We start from the raw sequence: 20,574 nt of genomic DNA, 5'->3' as shown, positions 1-20,574 counted from the left end.
TGTCTGTTCGAGTCTGGTTTATTTCATTTAATATGATGATATCCACTTTATTTAACTACAAATGACACCATTCTATTCTTCTTTACATGTGAATAAGACTCTCTTGTGTATATATGTTTCTTTCTCCATAGATGGATACCTAGGTTGGTTGTGTAACTTGATTATTATGAATATTGCTTCAAAACACATGGATGTGTAGGTGTCTCTGTGACACAGATCCACTCAGATGTATTCCCAGGAATTGTATAGCTGGATCATATGGTAGTTTGATTTTTGCTGATTTGAGTATTTTTGAGAAAAGTCCTTACTGATTCCCTTACGACTGTACTAGTTTATATTGCCTTTCTTCAACATCTGCACCAGCATTTGCTATTGTTTGTTGTTCTTTATGCTGTTAGAGTGTGTGTGTGTGTGGGGGGGGGTGCGCGCATGCTCGAGTGTGTGCATGTGCATATGTGTCTTCATGAGTGTGTATGGGTGCATATGTGAGTGCGGAGATAGAAGTTGATGTCAGTATCTTCTGCAATCACTCTCTACCCTATTTTTTTTTTTTTTTTTGAGATAAGGTCTCTTACTGAATCGAAAGCTCAACAATTCAGTTTACCAGCTGGCCAGGAAGCGCTAGGAATATTCCTGGGGCTACCTTCTCAGTGTTGGGACTGCAGCTGTGCATCATAACCCCCAGCTCTCTGTATGCTGGGGATCTAAACTCTGGTCCTCATGCCCACACAGCAAACACTTTGTCAACTGAGCCATCTCCCCAATTCAGCTTTTCTCTCAGCATTTCATATTTCGTAGCTAGCATACAAGGTAGTATGTATCATTGTGGAATTCTCAAAGAATCTCAAAGTATATTCTCTCCCCACAGCTCTCCCACCGCTCCCCTCTCATATCCCATGCAACCACTGCCCCAAGTCTCCTTTCCTATTTCATGTCACGTGTCCTTTTACCCACCCCCTCGTCCTTCCTCAGCACCTATGTTTACCCTTCCTTGGACTTCTTTCTAGTTTTTCAAGCTTTACTGATCCACTTATTAATACACATGTATACATTATAGGCTGAAGTTCACATATGAGTGAGAACATGTGGTTTTATTCTTCCTGAGTCTGAATCAGCTCACTTAATAGTCTACTTTCCAGATCCACCCATTTTCCTGAAAATGACATTATTTCATTTTTCTTTATAGCTTCATAAAATTCCATCATGTGTATAGATACCACATGTTCACCACCTGTTCATCTGTTGATGAAGATAGAGGGTGATTCCATTTCTTGGCTCTCATGGACACAGAAGCAACTCACATGGATATGCAAGTATCTCTGTGGTAGAATATGGGGTTCCTTTTAGTATTTTAAGAAACCTCCATACTAATTTCCATAATAGCTGTACTATTTTACACTCCCACTAGCAGTGAATAACGATTTCACTTTCCCTGCACCCATCACAAGCATTTGTTGTCAGGTTTCTTAGTGATATCATACTGGGTAGATACGTTAAAGTAGGCTTAATTTGCATTACTCTGCTAACAAGGATGTCGGACACTTTTTAAAATACTTGGCCGTGTTTCTTCTCTTGAAAACTGTCTGTTCATTTTATTTTGTCTATTTTTCAGCCATCAGTTGTGTTTCATGGTGTTTAGTTTGTGCAGTTCTTTGTAAACTCTGGATGTTAACCCTTTCCTTAGTATAACTGGTAACTAGGACAGACTTTCTTCTATTTTGTAGGCTTGCTCGCACCACGGATTGTTTCCTTTGCTGTACAGAAACATTTGTCTCACGTGGTCCCATTGGTTGATTATTGGACATATTTCTTGTGCTGTTGGACATCTTTTCAGAAGTTCTTTCCTCAACCTCTAGCTAGAAGTGCATTCCTCATGTCTCCTCCATCAAGTTTCAGTGTTTGGAGTTTTAAATTAAGGTCTTTGATCCACTTTTCTTCCAGGTGAAAATATGGATTGAATTTCACCCTTCTCTGGGTACATATTGTTTTTTTTTTAATCAACATCACTTATTAAATACACGAATCTTTTTTTCTTTTAAAAAATTCACCTTTGGGGAAAAAAGAAACAGAAAAGAAAAATTAGGGGCTATATTTTTCTAGGTTTGTTTCCAGGTCCTATATTCTGTTCCATTGATCTAGTTGTCTATTTTAATGTCCGTATGGTACTGTTTGTCACTGTAGCTCCGTAGTGTAATTTGAGGTCCAGTACTATGATACCTCCAGCTATGTTCTTTTTCTTTAGCATTGCTTTAATGGCTCCATATGAATTCTTGTATTGTTTTTTTCTAGTTCTGTAAAGAATAACATTGGAATTTTTTGATAGGAATTATATTAAATTTATAACTCATTTCTGGTAATATAGCCACTGTCACAATATTAATGCTAAAGTCCAGGAGTACAAAGAGTCTTTACATAATATAGGGTCTTATTTGACTTCCTTTTTCAGTATCTTGAAGTTTTCATTCCAGAGGTCTTTTACTACCTTAGTTAAGTTTATTCCTACATACTTTTGGAGCTACTATGAATGGGATATTTTTTCATAATTTCTTTCTCTACAAATTCATTGTTTGTATATATATGAAAGATACTGATGTTTTGTCATGGGATTTTTTTTATCCTTCATTTTTACTGAAGTGTAAGCCCTGTTTTTTTTTTTTAAATAAAAGTTATTCTGTCTGGGGTGAGATGAAATCTCAGTGTAGATGTTGACCTGCAGCTCTTGATGCAGGAGCATGTGGCCTGATGAGGTGAGAAAGGAGAGTCTCCCCATCGTAAGTGAAGAAGAATGGCTCTAAGTGCAGTACTAGTTGGAAGACTTGGAAGAATGCCTCATGCAAGTGGCTTTTTGAAGAGAGCTTTGTGAAAGGGCTGTTTGTGGAATATTCTTTTATACTGTGAGAATATGTCACTGTGATTGAGTTAATAAAGAAGCTGACTGGCCAAGAGCTGGGCAACATAAGGGTAGGCAGGAGAACCAGACTAAGGACACTGGGAGGAAGAAGGGCAGAGTCAAAGGAGTCACCAGCCAGACATGGAGAGAAAACAAGGAGATGCAAGATGAAAGAGATAATGCCACATGGCAAAATGTGGATTAATATAAATGGGTTAACTTAAGTTGTAAGAGTTAGCTAGTAACAAGCCTGAGCTATCGGACAAGTATTTATAATTGATATTAAGCCTCTGTGTGATTATTTGCTAGCAGCTTGTAGGACAGAAATTTCTGCCTACAGCTGTTTTAAAAGACAGAGCCAAAATGAAGGACAACTTGAGAGACTGGATGTGGAGACTTCATAACACTTGAAGGCATGAGGAGAGAGGTGGGCTATTGAGACCTGAGAGAGCTGCAGCTACAAGCAAGGCATGGTCGTTCAGCAAGAACCCTGGCTATAGAGAGAGAAAAACATCTGGTACCACTCCCTGGCCAGGCAGGAGGGAGCAAGGGATGCAAGGGATGTCCTTCCCTCTAGTCCTCAGATTCTCCATTGTCACTGAAGTCATGGGGCATGGGAGTCTATAGCCCATGGAAATCAGCTTCTCCTTGCAGAGCTGAGAGCTCAGGGGCAGAAACTAGATCTAAGGGTAGAGAGTAAATATGCAGCACCATCAGCATTTTGTCCCCTTCTGTGGACATATTCTCCTTGGTCAAACAACAACTGACTCCAGCCATCCTTTGTTCCTGTCATTCTCTGCAAGCACGTTGGCTAGGTAAAGTCTTCACTAAAACACTTGAGTTGAATTTTACTAGATGTAATCCAAGCCTATTGTTTTTGTCCATTTACTGAGCGGCAGCATTTTTTCATAGATTAGTATGTTACACAGTCATATAGTGCCAGTAAGTGCCCATAAATTCAGACCTGTTCTTGCTGCCTAGTAGTAGCAAGAAACCCACAGTCACTTAGCAAATTCAGTAACCCCAGCCAATACATCTTTGCCAGATAAGGTCTATCCCAAGTTCTGGTCCAATAGATCTACAATGTACTGGTTAGTTTTTTCATTGTTGTTGTTGTTAGTTTTGACACAAGCCAAAGTCATCTGGGAAGAGGAAACCTCAGTTAAGAAATTGCCTCCAGCAGATTGCCCATGGGCAAGTGTGTGAGGCATTTTCATGATTAATGATTGACGCTGGCAGACTCAGCCCACTGTAGGTGGTATCATTCCTAGGCAGGTGGTCCTGTGTTGTATAAAAAAAAAGCAAACTGAGTAAGCCATGGAGAGCTAGCCAGTAAGCAGCATATCTCCAAGGTCTCTGCTCCAGTTTCAGCTACCAGATTCCTGCTTTGCATTAGTTCCTGCCCTGACTTCTCTTGGTGATGAACTGAGCCAAAGAAATCCTTTCTTTCCTCCCAAGTGCCTTTCGGTGCTTATCACAGCAGGAGCACACAAACTAGGACACACAGCTCTAACTCTTTACAGGGATTCTTTTTCCATTGGGTGGGCCTAGAACATCCAAGAGTGCCAGGTCCAAGGTTACAGAGACAGAGGTCTAAAATTCTTTAAGTGAATTGTTAAAGACGCTAGCGAGAGTTATTTTACCCACACATCTCAATTCTCTGACCCATGAATTCTGGCAGCCAGTGAGATGCTACCTTCATTTTACCTTTGTTCTGAAGCACATATCTCAGCCTCCCTGTTCATTATATCCCTCTAATTGAAACTGAACCAGTAGTAGTCCAATCTGCAATTATATGAATGATGGGACAGTGAAACTGGTGGGTTATGAACCCATAGCCACACTTCATTTGCCATTTAGTAAGTTCAATGTAATAGCATAGGGGAAATAATAAATTTGAAGGAAAGGACCCATTTGGAATACATAGCCAATAATTTGGGGGGGAAATGGCCGCTGCCTCCATATTGGATGGGACTCAATTAGACAGCAGCAGGTTACCTCTAGAGTAGAACTGATCTGTAGTCATATTTGACCCATAACTATAGAGGGGAAATTCTTATAAAGATACCTTCAGATACATAGATTTATCCTGAAGCTATAAAAGGTAAGAGATTCTTTAAATATTTCCCAGAAGTCCATCTGATTTCTCACCCATGCCCTATGTTGATCATTCAAGGATAATTTGTCCTTTTCTCCATTTGTGCTCTCTAGGATTTCATAAGCTGTGGCCTGTAGCATGAGCCATGTAATCTAAGTCACCTGAAAATACAACTAAAAACGTGATCTCCCTGTGCCTTCCTGCCATCTGCACTCCATCCCTTGCAGCAGCTGCTGATAATTTGAGTAATGTTATTTCACTGCATACCCCATTATCCATTTCACCCTGGCAAGCAGAGTATCTGTGTCCTCATCAAATACGTGAGCAATGTAATCCCAGAATCTCATTTTGAGGATCTGCTTTCTGGAACAAAACCTGGTTTCACTTACTAGATCAATCATGTCCCCAGGAGCAAACAGATGCCACAGTCAGAGGATATAATTAAAGGCATCTTAATGAAAGGGCATTCATAAGAGTGGAGGCAAGGTTGCGTTAAACCAAGAAACGGTAATGCACCTGGACTAGCAAGAATAGAACACTGTTACTGCCCTGAGGCCTGAATGCGCAGGAGAGAATTTAGGGAGGGCTAAGGATGTGGAAGAAAGCCAGCTAGCTTAGCGGGAGCTGTGGTTTGGGTATAGGACTCTGACCACCGAGAAATAGCCGCAACAAGAAGGACACCAGGGGAATAAACTAAGTGGCCTGACCTTCTCTCAAGGCAGTGGGCAAACCCAACGGGGAGCCAAAGGAAAGAGAACCTCCTAGTTGACAGAACCCAAGAGGTTACCTCCACAAGACACACTGCAGGGCGGGAGGGTAGAACAGTGGATGAAGGGGAGGATCAGAACCTCCAGCAAGGCATTTGGACTGACCAGTAGCGGGAATAAACTAAACCCCACATGCCTGTTGGGCTGTAAATCTGAACTGTCCCTAAATTCTCATGCTTTGAAACCCTAATCTGCTTCTGGTGCTATTTTAGCCTGGCTGGTAGAAGTTAATCACTAAGGGTGACCCTATTAAGGTTATACCCACTGCGGGTTCCTGTCTGCATTGGTCGCCACATTCTGTCTGCTACAGCGACATGTCCTGGCCACAAAGTCCTGCTGCCATGAACTTAATTATCCCATCCCACCATAGTGAGCTAAAACCATGAGCCGACATAAGCCCTTATGCCCTTCAGTTGCTTCTGTGTGTGTTTGCTGCAGCAGCAAAACTAAGAAATGTAGTAGCAATAGTCTGTATGTCAGTCTCGCCTGACACAGCCATTGACTGGGGTTTGAAGGAGACTGTGTGGACCTTTGGATCCTGGTTTTCTTAGTCATTGCCCAGCAGGGTGTGGGAGCAGGTCCCAGGCCACCTCGGAGGCTGACTAATTGTCTCGGTGGGTCCTTTCCCTTATTAGATAGACTTCCAGGGATTTCCAGGGAAGCTTTATGTCATAGGAATCTTCACACCTGGACCGGACCCTCAGCTCTGACATTTACAACCCATCCGACATTGGGCAAGTGACTCAGTCACTTTGAACATGAGTTGCCCACTTGGTAGTTTTGAACGGTAACCACCCTAACTAAACATTGTAAAGAGTAGATGAACTAATGGCAAGTTCTTCACAGGGCTTTGGGCACACGTGATAAAATGCTCTTCAGATGTGCCTTTTTCACTATTGACATTTTTCTCCTATGGGGCTGTAACTACCACTTCATGCACATTTCTAACTTGCTTCATGAGACTTGTTTTGAAGAATTTAGGGAAAACTGTCAAAGGCTGAGTCCTAAGGCAGGTTGGTTCACTGGTCATGCGACAGGTGCCTATAATCTCAGCACTCAGAAGGTGAAGGGAGGGAGATCAGGAGCCCATGATCATCCTAGCTACACAGGAAATTCAAGGCTACACGGGCTACCTGAGATTCTGTCTCAAACAAAAACAAAGACTAATTAGTGATGGCATTTTCAGCCATAATAGGTTTGCTTTAATGTGGATAAAATGATTTCTCCTTACAGAAATAAATACATAGTTTTATGAGATGCTCCTTAACAGAAAGATGTTAATTAACCACACATCTATGGCTATAAGGAAAATAAACAGAAATCATTTAAATATGGTCAACTCTGAAGACCAGAGTGGGACTAGAAGCTAAGAACAAGGAAAGCAGACTCTCACTTACTTCTTTGCGTGCTTATGTATTGCCCAAAGGCTTAAGAGAAATACATATTTATTCTGATTAACTTTTTAATTTTTATTTTATTCATTTGTTATTATTATGGGGGGAGGCAGTGAACAGAGTCTTTCCATTTATCCCTGGTTGGACTGGTACTCACCTTGTAGGCCAAACTGGCCTTGAACTTATAGCCATCCCCCTACCACCACTGGTCATGTGCTGGGATTTTAAACATGAACTATCTTGTTAGGGTCTCTGCCTGTTAGAAATATTTACACTTCTTACAGAGTTCGAGAGAAGGCAAACTGGCAGTGTTATAGACTATACAAAATGAGTGTTATCAGTAACATTAATGAACTACAGCTACATACTGATATAAAATATGGCCTTAAGACTCATTTTCTTACCAAAGAGGAAATGTATGCTAACAATTTAGCACATATTAGGTAAAGAAAGCCTTAACCATTATGCTATATCACAAGAGCTGTACCTGTTTATCCTTGTTTAGTTTTCATCATGGAATCAAATTTAGTAAATTATTGCCCAACTCAATTGGCTTGAGACAACCTCAAGGGCACAGATCATTCCTATATTTTTTTTAGTATCAATCATGTTATTCATGCCCAATAAGTAAGAAAGGAAGACTAAGCCGGGCGGTGGTGGCGCATGCCTTTAAATCCCAGCACTCGGGAGACAGAGGCAGGCGGATCTCTGTGAGTTCGAGGCCAGCCTGGGCTACCAAGTGAGTTCCAGAAAAAGGCGCAAAGTTACACAGAGAAACCCTGTCTCAAAAAACCAAAAAAATAAAAAAATAAAAAAAAAATAAAAATAAAAAAGAAGACTAGATGGTGGTGGTGCATGCCTTTAAGTCCAGCACTCAGGAGGCAGAGGCAGGTGGACCTCTATGAATTCAAGGCCAACCTGGTCAACAGAGCTAGTTCTAGGATAGCCAATTCTACACAGAGAAACCCTGTCTCAAAAAACAAAGAAACAAAAAAGTAAGAAAGGAGAAAGGAAGCAGTCACTTAAGAAGCCCTGGGACAAGATAATGCACCTGCCTGCAAATAGTTGCTTATGTGAGTGTATGGTGATATTCTGTTTGTACTGTAACAAATAAAGCTTGTCTGAAGATTAGAGGGCAGTTGGCCATAGAGTTAGTCATAGAGGTCAGGCAGTGGTAGCACACACCTTTAATCCCAACATTTGGGATCTCATGCCTTTTCTCCCAGTATTTGGGAAGCACACACGCCATTAATCCCAGCACTAGGAAGGTTGAGACAGGAAGTGATGTGGCTGGGTGGAGAAAGGTATATAAGGCAAGAAGAGACAGGAACTTACCCCTTTCGGCTGAGGACTTAGGGGCATTCAGTCTGAGGGTTCATGGAGACAGGATCTTTCCCTTTCGGCTGAGGAGTTGGTGAGGTGAGAAGTGGCTGTGGCTTGCTTCCTCTGATCTTTCAGCATTTACCCCAATATCCAGCTCCAGGTTTTTATTATAAAACCAATTAGGATTCCTGCAACATGAGTACAGAGTGGCAAATCCCCTGCTCACTTGTGTCTTATGTGCTATAGTCATCATTAGGAGATACATAGACCTTTAGCTGTTGAGTCAGGATGCAATCCAATATTCTAATAGGATTCTAATATTCTAATAATTCCAATATTCTAATCCAATATTCCTAACAGGCAGTCACTGTTAGGTAGAGCTGGTATCATGTACGGAACCTACTCACCATATCTAGACTTTGGAATCTCTAACATTTCTCCTAGATCCACTCACTAGTATCCTTGCAAAACGGACCACCAGGAGGAAGAAAAACAATACCCTAGAAATAAGCATGTCTATGAATGCTGGCTCACAGACCATGTTAACTGAGAACAGAGCCAAATGTTACCCTTCCCTGTGGTTTCCCTATGTCCCTCCTTCCTGTTGTCTTTGCTATGATGGACCACAGAAGTTCTCTCTTTCTCATCTTCTGCTGAATTACCTAGTAAACACTTCATGCCTTCCTGGAATTCTTTGTAGTCCCCAAATCCACTCACAACCAATCAGATGTTCCTAAATTTTGTGGTGGTTAAGGAAACATGGAATAGTTGCTGTTAACTTCAGTAGCATGAGCATCACTAGAAGAATTTGGGTAGATACTATTAAATCAGTCACAGGAACTACCTAGGATTCGGGAAAGCAAGTAATATTTCTCCATGTGTTCCTTGAAACTGGTACTATAGTTCCTTGGTCAGATGGGCATAGTCAACTATCTGGCAAACTGTATGAAACCTGATGTTAAATAGAGTTTATTAGCTGGCTGTGTGAAACTTTGAACAGTAATGCAGGAGTCACTATGAGAGGGGCTGGACTATGCCTTGGCTCTAAACTTCTTTAACCCCAGAACTTTGCCCTCTAAGGCCAACTCTGGACACTGATGTGTCATAGAAAGCATGCTGGGAAGCGGCCTTAGCTTTCTCTACCAGCTTTTGTTTGTAGATGGCATGTTTAATAATTAGTCTCTTCCAGACAGTTTTTATGTAGAATGGGACAGCAGTGCAGTAGTTCAAAGATAGATGTTGATCTTTTTTTTAAGCTCTTAACACAGTCCCCGAAACCTAGGAAAGCAGATAACTCTAACATGCAGATATAAAATTCATTCTGTGAGTCTTGCTATTGGTGATGTTTATAAGAACTCTCAGCACTAAGTTTTTGTTGATAACCTTACAAATGATCTCAAGGGAAGCTCCCTGACACTCATTTTGCAAGGTGAAAAGACCTGTGGACTTATAGAGACTGTAAGATTTGGCCAATGGGCCAGCAAAAGACTTGACTAATCGGCCAGCAAGATGGTTCAGTGGGTAAAGTCACTTGCTGCCAAGCCTGATGATCTGAGTTTGATCCCTGGAAATTAAACAATAGAAGGAGAGGACTGACCCCTACAAGTTGTCCTCTGACATCTACATGTGTACCATGGCAAGTGCACATTCCCTAAAATAAAAAGTAATAAATAAACAAATAGTTCTTAGCCCAAATCACATGATAGAATTATGACCAGACAGAAGTTAGCTCCACCCTGGTTTCAAATATGGAACCCAATATAGCTCATGTACTAACTGCTGGAGGACACAGAGAGAAAAGATGCTTATTGAAGTCAGGCTAGACCCTTGCTATTAAAAATTTATTTTAGTCAGGTGGTGGTAGTGCATGCCTTTAATCCCAGCACTCAGGAGGCAGAGCCAGGCTAATCTCTTTGAGTTCGAGGCCAGCCTGGTCTACAGAGTGCGATCCAGGACGGGCACCAAAACTACACAGAGAAACCCTGTCTCGAAAAAAAAAATATTTTAAAGTATATGATATATATATATATATATATATATTAAACTTTACACATATTATGTAGATATATATGCACTCTATACATGCTATCATGTACTTAAATATATCCCCAGTCTAACTCCTGAAAGAGCTATCTACTATAAAGGATGAAAGTTGGGGAAAAAAAGAGTGCAGTTACAAACAGATAAAATATACAAAAAAAAAAAATTATCTATGGAAGTGAAAAAAAAAAAAAGAATCTCCTATTCAGGAAGAAACCTGAATTCCTAAATTTCTTACTGGCAGCAACTGATTGATGGTCCTCCATTGTGACTATATGTAAGAATCTCCTGGCCAGAAAGAAATACCATCAAAACTACACCGACATTCTCTTAGGACCTTTTCAGAACTGCACACCCATGGGATTCACCCCAAGAGCTGGCTCTGACACAGGCCTAGGTGGCGTCTGACATGGGCCCTTTTGACCAGGCTTGTGGGTGATCATCAGGAATGACCACTATACTCACAGAGGCGAGGAATCCAAGGCAGATTCTCTTCAGCCCGACATCATCCAGCCTTTGGGGCCAAGGGCAAAATGTCCAGCGGAGAGCTTTTCCAGACGTTGGTTCACGGCTCACACTTTCACAGCCTCGCCCTGAGCAGGGAGCCGGTGCCAGCAATCCACTGCCTCCTCCTCCCGAGCTTCCAGTCGCCCCAGGCTGCCCTGTTGGCTTCTGTCTTCCCCTTAGCACTTTCTGTCAGTCCAAAAAAACCCAGGAAGCCAAAGTGAGCTCCTGTTTGTTTATGTGGCAGCTAGCTCGGAGTCTCTGCCGAAAAAATGTCCTTGGCTTTTGACAAAGCCGGCTTGGAGATGCCTCGGTGTGCTTTAAAGAGGCCACGGGGCAGCCCCGAAACCGGTGCCCTCCACGAGCAGCCAATCGCTGAATAAGACCGTATTACAAACAGCTGGTGGTTCAGAAACAAGGGTGTTTTTGACATGTTTTCGTATCCTTTGGCTTCAGAGGAATGTAAAATCGAAGGCAGGGGCTTGCATCTGACTATAGTGAATAGATCAGATGGAAATTGACTTCGTGGAATTGTTTTTAGTTCGGAAGAATTCTTGACTGAACAGTGGTACACGTAATGTGGAAAGGACCAAGAGTTGAGGACATCCATTTGTAAGATAAAGGCATGGTTCTTGGCAAGCCCCTGTATTAACCATCTTTAGAAGCCTTGGGAGACACATCAAGGTTAACTCTTTGAAACTTTATAAAGTCATTCAGAAGTTGACGATAATAAAAACACGGCTCATTTTTACGGGCTAAAAAGAGGGGAAAAATATATTTCTCTCAAGACCAAACATTAAAGGCTCATTATCAACTCTATGATGAAAAGAGGCAGGGTGTCTGATGATAAAATTAGACATTAGACTGGTGGTGAATGTGGTGTGAGAACAGGTGTTCCCATGGCAACCAATGACAAGTGAGCAATTATTGCGTCACTAAGGGCTCTGTCCCCAGTGGGGATGCTTGCTGCACTCAGAGAGTTGTTGAAAACAAGCTCCCCGCCTTCCATAAACTCGGCAGGAAGATACAAGAGAAAAGCAAATAGAGAGACATCAAAACAGATATGCGAACCCCACAGCAGAACTGAAATTTGGAAGACATTTCACAAACAGGAGAAAGGCTTAGAGAGATTTGCGAGCGCTGCAGACACACTACTGCCTTCTTTTACCTGCAAGTTCCTCCTTTCTCTGTTCTTACTGCTTTTGTCACATCAAAGAATATGAGGGTTGACAGTGTCCTTGGGAAAAAACCACCAACCCTCCCCTTTGACTTGCAAAGAGCCTGTTAATGCCAGGGTTTGCACAGCAGTGAGATGCCAAGCTCAGAGCCAGCCTTCTATGCTCCTGGCAGGTATAGGCTCTGTGCACAGACCAGGTAAACAGTCAGAGCAGAGCCTGACCTCTCATTATATGCACTTAGTCTCAACCATTATTGCTGCACTCAGAAGGCAGAGCATAGCAAGTTGAGGACCACCCCAGGTTACATGAGACCCTGTCCCAAAAGAAGTGGAAAAAAAAAAAAGAAAAGAAAACATAAAGAATGAGTAGGTGTGGTCATAATGAAGTTGGCTCTGGGCACTTGTAGGGACTCAACTTCCTTCAGCGTGTACATCACTGACGGTCAAAGACAAGAATATCTGCCAACCTCAAACCCTAACGGACTCCAGTGCTATCTGACTTTGAAGAAGGCATGATACAGTCAGAGCGTATTATTTCCCATGTGGCTCCTCTGCTTTACCTTAAGCTACCTTGGAAAAAAATTCACTGAAGAAGTTTGATGTAGAGATGTACAACTCTTCCTGAGAGTACCTCAGACCTCGGAGAGAAGCTGTAACCCAAAGAGGGATACATCCCTGGCAGTTGTAGGCATTTGCCTAAAGACAGCAAACAAAATACCAAGAAACAAGACTCATAACATGTGTGTTAACTCAGAGACTCACTGACAGTGGATACTGGGCTCTTGATTTGTTTAGTTTCCAACTTCAAAATAGAGACTCAAAGAAGTAGGCCACAGACCAGCTGTAATCACACAGCACAGATCTCATTGTTTCTCACTGGTATCTCTAGTCATTGAAAAGAAAGTAAACAGATTAGCTTTTACCACGGTACAAGGAAGACCCTGCTTCTTTGCTTGGTAGAGAAGCTAACTACACCAGGTAACACTACATGGGCCACTATGTTTCAGCCCATAGTCTAGTTGCCACCAAATCTTATTCCCAGGCTAACAATGTTAACATAGCAGAATCTGTTCTAAATGGCCATCAGTTCACATGCACATGGACTTACAATCACACACACACACACACACACACACACACACACACACACACACACATCATGTGCACACATGTCTTGAGAAAAGGTTGAGCTTGCCACATTAAAATAATCAAAGCCTTTTTTGATGCTATTATATCAGTGGTTCTCAATTTTCCTAATGCTGTGACCCTTTAATACAGTTCTTCACGGTGTGGTGACTGCCAATCATAAAATTATTTTGTTATTTTATAACTGTAATTTTGATACTGTTATGAATCGTAATGTAAATATCTGATATGCAGGATATTTGATATGTGACTCCTGTGAAAGGGTTACTCGACCCGCACAGGGATCATGACCCACAGGTTGAGAGACACTGTGTTATAATAAAGCTACTTTAAGACCTTAGCATCCTGCCGGGCGGTGGTGGCGCACGCCTTTAATCTCAGCACTCAGGAGGCAGAGGCAGGTGGATCTCTGTGAGTTCGAGGCCAGCCTGGGCTACCGAGTGAGTTCCAGGAAAGGCTCAAAGCTACACAGAGAAACCCTGTCTCAAAAAAATAAAAAAAAAAAAAAAGACCTTAGCATCCTCACTAAAGAATAATGGCCAGTTTTACATAATGCCAAATCTCAAACTTTAAAACCGACTGCATGATGGATCATTCCTCACCTGGGGCTTAGTTAACCAATCTCTAGGAAGTTCATAAAACTCCTACCAGCCGATTGAAGATGGTTTGATGAACTTGCCAGCCACTTCCACTAGCACAAACTGCAAACATAGAACTTCATTAAAGCCAAGGACAACTCCATCTCTTTTACTAGACCATGTCGAGCAAAAAATGAATACACAAGTCAAATATCCTAGACTCAAACTTAGAGTACTCTTAAAATCATGTGACAATTACTCAATGAGTTACACTGTATAGAAAAGGTCTAAACTAGGACTTCCATTGAGTGAAAACATCTACCCAGTTACTTGTATGAGATATTTTCAATCATGAGAAATGGGTAATTCAAAGGCAATAATGCTCCCCAATCCTCCTGATGAATACTGGTGTGTCATTTGCTGAGAGTAACTGACGCTGATGAGGATAGAGAGCCCCGAGCAGGGCACATACCACCATCTGTAATCCTGGAGCTATATACTCCATCTCTTCATAGAGCATCTCCTCTGTCTGCCCTTGAAGGATCTTGACTTGTTATCTGGTGACTCTAAGACAGTTAGGTCCAAATTCCATGGTGGATAACAAGGTGATGGAGGGTAGAGCTCAACATAAACCTTTATAATCCCTCGTAGAGTCCAACTCTAATTATCTCATTTATTTTGTAGTCCAAAATGCTGCATCTGAAGAAAATAAAAAGGTCAAAAGGAAAGATAACCATGCAGCTGACATCTTGAAAACAAAAGTGTAAACTGTCTTACCTTAGTAAATGTACAATGCCACCATGTTTACCGTTAAAGTAAAATGATGGGATACAGCCCTCAAACCCACCACCACCATCACTATCAACTTTTTTGAAGATGTATTCTTATTTTTATGTATATGAATTTGGCCCAAATATATGTATATGTACTGTATGTCTGTCTTGTGCCTACAGAGGACAGAAAAGAGTGCTGGACCCCAGGAACTGGGGTGACAAGTGATTTTTAAGCCACCACCTGGGTGCTAGGAACAGAACCCAGGTCTTCAACAAGAGCAGCCAGTGCTCTTCCTGGCTGAGCCAACTCTCCAGCCTACTGTCAAATTTTTCTGTAGATATCACAAGTTCTATTGTATTGCTTCAAAGCTACCTCCATGCTTTCATTAAGAAAGAAAACTAGCCTTGGCATGTCAACACTATATAAATAAATGGACTTAAGCACTCACACAGCTAATGAATTAAAACAGTGAGGTATATGATTATAACACTAAAAAGAAAAAGAAGTCCTCAGCAAAACAGCCACTGGTATATAGACCACAGAAGCTGTTAATTCAAAACAAACAGCCATCAAAATATACAGGAAACTTGGAGAAATGTTGATGCTAGAACTTTTCTTTGGGCTGAACCTTCTAGAGCTGACTCTGGAAGTCACTTAGCCCCAAATACAAATATGGACAGGGCAGAAAATTCTATTCACAGAATATTGCCAATTGGCCTAATGTCTTTTCTGATTGTGTACCAGCAACACATTCACTAAAGACCATCTGATCAGCACATCTGGTAGCTAAGCTGCTCACACTACAGCACACTGGCAAGGAACTCCAGCAGACAGACCAGTAAGCCCAGCCTGGACCAGAAGGTCTTCTTTAAACATAATCTGTGATAACTTCTCTGCTCAAGTCAAGAAGCATCCGAAAAGTTGATTATGAGGATTTGGTGAATATCAAAAAGGCTAATATATGAAAGGCTCCTGAATGACCTTTCCTTAAGAACTACCAGAGACAGGTGAACTCTGTTTCCAAGAACCGTGGAAAAGTTTCTCTGAGCAGGATTCCAAGAGTAGCTAAATTAGATGGAATATTGTCGTTGATATTCTGGAGACTAAAGGCTGCTTCCTTCTCTCTCAAATCTATTTTACTATTGACCAGGCAGAAACCAGGACCTCACATATCCAGGCACTTTCCATTCTGATACAAGTCATGGCTTGAACCACTTGTGTTACAATCATCTAAGGATGGACCTTCCTTTTTTTTTTTTTTTTTTTTTTTTTTTTTTTTTTTTTTTTTTTTTTTTTTTGGTTTTTCGAGACAGGGTTTCTCTGTGTAGCTTTGCGCCTTTCCTGGAACTCACTTGGTAGCCCAGGCTGGCCTCGAACTCACAGAGATCCGCCTGGCTCTGCCTCCCGAGTGCTGGGATTAAAGGCGTGCGCCACCACCGCCCGGCAGGATGGACCTTCCTAACAGAAAAGACTCCTAAGAAAATGGTGGAATCTAATGGAGTGATCTGGTCCCACAGTCCTCTGCCATCTACTCTAATGCTAAACCACTCACATATTGCAAACTCACTAAGTTATCTCTGGACTTTTTTCTTCTCCATAAATAAAAAGTTACCCAGAACATTCTGAATTGGTATCACTAGTGTTCATCAAAACCCCATCCAAAGTAATTGTACATGCTACATATGATTGTAAATCTCCCATCTAGAGAGCAACCAGAGAGCACTTCTCTGGACAGACATCTGCCTCTGCCTTGGTGTCTTGAGCTCACTAGATTGCCAGCCCACACCATCACATCCTCAGCTTCATATTCAGAACCTGCCACACTACCCAGAACACAATAGATGCTCAAAAATATAAATAGCTACCATTCTGCTAATTTATATTACTTCATTCTTTCTAATATTACTTAGTTAAATCCCAACATATGAAAGTTAAATTCATTTGGTTCAGGTCAAAGAAGAGATGGAACAATGCAGACTGTGAACTAAGACATAACTACTAGCAAAATTATAGGTAGAACTCAGTAAGTCTACTGGTACACCATATTATAGTATGGCATAGTATAGTATGGTATAGTACAGTATGAACCATCCAATAGATTCCATAGTTCAACCCTATTTCTGTATGTACAAATATTAATGGATATCCATAGTTACAATTATTTTAGGTTATCAATAGACTAACTCAACATTGTTATAAACTTGATTGCTTTTCATATGGCTTTTGACAATTTCCATATATATAGAAATATATATACATGCGTACACATACATATGTGTGTGTGTGTGTGTGTGTGTGTGTGTGTGTGTACACACATATATAAGACTGTCTTCCACTTCTTGGAACTCTGTCTCTCAACAGTTCTCGTAAAGAGGAGGCATGAGAACGGCGAACAGTGGAAGATAGCTTTGCTCAGAATGGATTGTAGGATGAAGATTTGTGAAGTGGAGATCAATATAACAACACCAAGTAGCTTGAAAGCTCATTAGAGCATCTCCAGACACCTTTGTTCTGCACAGTCATGATTGAAGAAGGGTCGCAAAGCACAAGGAAACGTCACTCCGGTATTCTGAAAAGCCTGCAAGTTTCTAACGCCTCTGAGAATAATGACAGTAACAGAAATGAAGGAGGGACTGAATCACAGACTCACAATCAAGGTAGAGTTGTCTAGAGGTTAGAAAGAAGGTGAGATGAAGGCACGAACTCCTGAAGTAGGCTAAGGATGTAGCTCGGTGAATAAAGTGCTTACCTAGCATATGTGAAGACCTTGGCTCCATTTACGACACTACACAAAGAGGGCATAGGAGCTAATCTTAGCACTCCAGAGATTGAGGCAGGAAGATCAGGAGCTTAAGGTCATCCTCGCCTACATATTGGGTTCAAAACCAACCCAGACTATAGGAAGCCTTATCTCAATCTAAAAATAAAATCTTGAAGTCAAGGAACTCCTGCTCCTTTGCCCTTGCATATCTTCTTATTCTCACCTGCATTTCTAACACTTGTGGATAGTAAACAAGGAGATGAGGCACCGAAGGAATCTTTGAAGAAAATACATACATGGTTTGTCAACATGTTGAATTGTTCCATGGATGCAATTGCTTGGGGTGACAATACTGGAGTTAGACACGTCCACGGGAAGAAAACTGTGACATACAAGGCTACTGGACATCATGAGGTCATGCTCCTAGAAGTATCCAAAAGGAGAAAGACTCCATAACAGCCACAATCAAGCTGTCTCCAGAGTCTGTATGTGCCACGTGGCCCCTACCGTGACAAAAGCTAGGATGCATGGAGTCATCAGGAGATAGAGCCACATGGAAAATTCCATGGGGGCACAGCTGTTTATGAACATGAGACTGTGCGACATCGTGTGATGAATCCAGGTTAATGGCGGATGAGGGGCAAGGACTTACGTGTGCTCATATTTGGACTCACACCTCTCAGTCTCTTTCTCTCATTACACTTTGACAACCATCTCCATTTCAAAGATGAAGCAGCTATGGTGAGAAAGTTAGGCTGGACCACAAGGAACGGTAAATCCATGTTCAAATACTGCCAACATTCCCACCTACTAGATCTGTGACCTTAGCCAACTTTTTCTCTCAATTTGTATTTCTCCATCTGTAATAAGAGGTCCTGGGCAGATGTGGTGAAAATGAAGTAAAAATATAAATGTAATATAACAATCATCCATCACTTAGTAATGGTCTAATGGTTATGGGAGCTAGCCAGAAATTATTCAGGATAACATGAGTCACAGCTAAGAAATTAACTCTGGTCTGCAAAATGCTATTCTCTTTCTACAGCACAAGAGAATGAGACTTAAAAAGTCCAAAGGAAAGAAAAATGAGGTAACTTGGGTAGCAAAGAAAAAATGTATGTACAAAGACTTATAGGTGGGTGTGATGATGCACACTTGTAATCCCAGAGCTAGGAAGTCTGAGGCAGGAGGACCATGAGTTTGAGGCTAGTATAAGCTATGTAATGAGAACCCTGTGAGTGAACAGAAGAAGAGGAGGTGGAAGAGGTGGAGGAGGAGGAAGAGGAGGAAGGAAGAGGAGAAGAAGAAGAAAGGAAGGAAGGAGAAGAGGGGATGGGAGGGGCCACCACCACACTACCAGGAAGGGAGAAGGAAGAAGAGAAGAAGGAGAGTGAGGAATAAGATAAGGAGGGAGAAGGAAAGGAGAAGGAAGAGGAAGAAGAGGAGAAAGAGAAATATGAGGAGGAAGAGGAGTGGGCAGCTATAAGGAAACTTTCATGTTACCTTTGAGTTTGGCTGAAGCCAGAACCTTCAGATGTTATATTCATTACAGTTAATGACTTCAAACCTACCAGGACATTAAGCAGCTATAGCAAAGAGCTGTAAAGAAAACTGAGGAGAGAAACCCAATGGCTTCCAAATCTGGCCCCCTCTGCTAGAACTGTTAACACTCTATCACTTGTTCTCCAAGCTCTTCCCTCTGAGCCAGGCCTCACAAAGGGCAAGGTGTGGTGACAGAGAGACAGGGCCTGTGGAAACTCTTGACATCTGTGAGTCTTTTGTGAAAGGGCACGTCCCGGAGTGTGCCTGCTCTCAAAGCTGCTTCCAAGGTACCCAGCAATCCCCTTAATGGACTCCACCTGCAACCACAGCTATTTATAGCGTTGTCCTCTGTGTGTTTTGTTAAAACCTCTCCAATGTATTTCTTCACTTTGCAAGGCTATTTCCTACAGTTGGCCCATTAAATTTTACCTCCTTTTTCTCCTGATCTGCATACTTGGAAATCCATGGTAGACTATACAAACAAAAGCACAGGATGATAAAAATAGTTCAAAGCCATAATTTGCCCTCTCTATTTTTCTTGTGTTTTCTGTAAGTGAGATTTTCTATAGCTTTGCCTTCCTGAAAACTGAGAACTGACAGACAGTGAAATCAATTGAAGGACCAAAATGGAGGAAGCCTAGGAAAGTGGCGAGGCAGCCATCTCGGTCCACTCCTGGGTCGGGGAAGCAAGACAGGCTCCAGACTAAGCAAAAACGGAAGGAGAAGGAGACAGAAAGACCAAAGAAGCTGAAGTGGCTAATTAAGAAACTAAAACAAGTTTACCTGCAGAAAACAGTGATGCCAATAGAGACAGAGATCTGTCAGTGATGAGGCAAAAGTTGCCAGGTGTGAGTAGCATCATGCATCATGTAACATGGCAGTCTGTGTTCTTGCTCACACTTCCAGAGGGCTAGCAGCTAGTGTTTGTTCTCTCTGTCTCGGTCTGCCTGTCTGTCAGTCCATCTCTCTCTCTTTCTCTCTCTCTCTCTCTCTCTCTCTCTCTCTCTCTCTCTCTCTCTCTCTCTCTCTCTCTCCTAATGTATGTGTGTGGTATTTCACATGAGCTTCCAGGTGTGCATACTTGTGTGCACACCCATCAGAGTTCAGAGGATTACATCCGTGTCTTCCTCTGTCCTGTTGCTCTCCACCTTATTCCATTGACACAGGGTCTCTCTCATTGAATTGGAAATCCACCTTTCCAGAGAGGCTGGCTGGCTGGAGAGCTTCCAGGACCAGCTTGTCTCCACTCCCCCAGTGCTGGGGTTCTATGCACACAGAACTATGTCCAGCTTTGTACACAAGTGGTTAGGAATCCCAACTCAGGGTCTTCATGCTAACACAGAAGCACTCCTCTCCACTGAGCAGCTCCCTAGCCTCAGTGGGCCACTTTTATCAACAGCTCTGTAAATTCTGTTAATAGCTCTAGACACAGTTTTCAAAAAAAAGAGAGAATAATGTTTTCTGTCATTTTATGTCATTTGTATCAGCAAAACTACATCTTTAAAGATGTATATGCTTATATAAGCAAAAATAAATAAATTCTGGAAACGATATAAAATCCCCCTGACTGTGAAACCCTG

At 41.8% G+C, this 20,574-nt stretch overlaps 1 long non-coding RNA gene across 4 annotated transcripts in view; it reads right to left on the bottom strand.

The window, feature by feature from the left end:
• The window catches only part of LOC131909476 (uncharacterized), a 224,323-nt gene extending 212,392 nt beyond the window's left edge, over nt 1-11,931 (bottom strand). For 3 of the 4 annotated variants that reach the window (XR_009378861.1, XR_009378860.1, XR_009378859.1), the window contains exon 1: nt 10,978-11,931. This is a non-coding gene — a long non-coding RNA (uncharacterized LOC131909476). The remainder of the gene's footprint in view (nt 1-10,977) is intronic. The other variant, XR_009378858.1, reaches the window with a different exon arrangement.
• Nucleotides 11,932-20,574: the final 8,643 nt, after the last annotated feature.

This window comes from Peromyscus eremicus, chromosome 4 (genome assembly GCF_949786415.1).
Source record: "Peromyscus eremicus chromosome 4, PerEre_H2_v1, whole genome shotgun sequence".
NCBI lineage: Eukaryota > Metazoa > Chordata > Mammalia > Rodentia > Cricetidae > Peromyscus > Peromyscus eremicus.
This window is presented reverse-complemented; position numbering and strand designations above follow the sequence as displayed.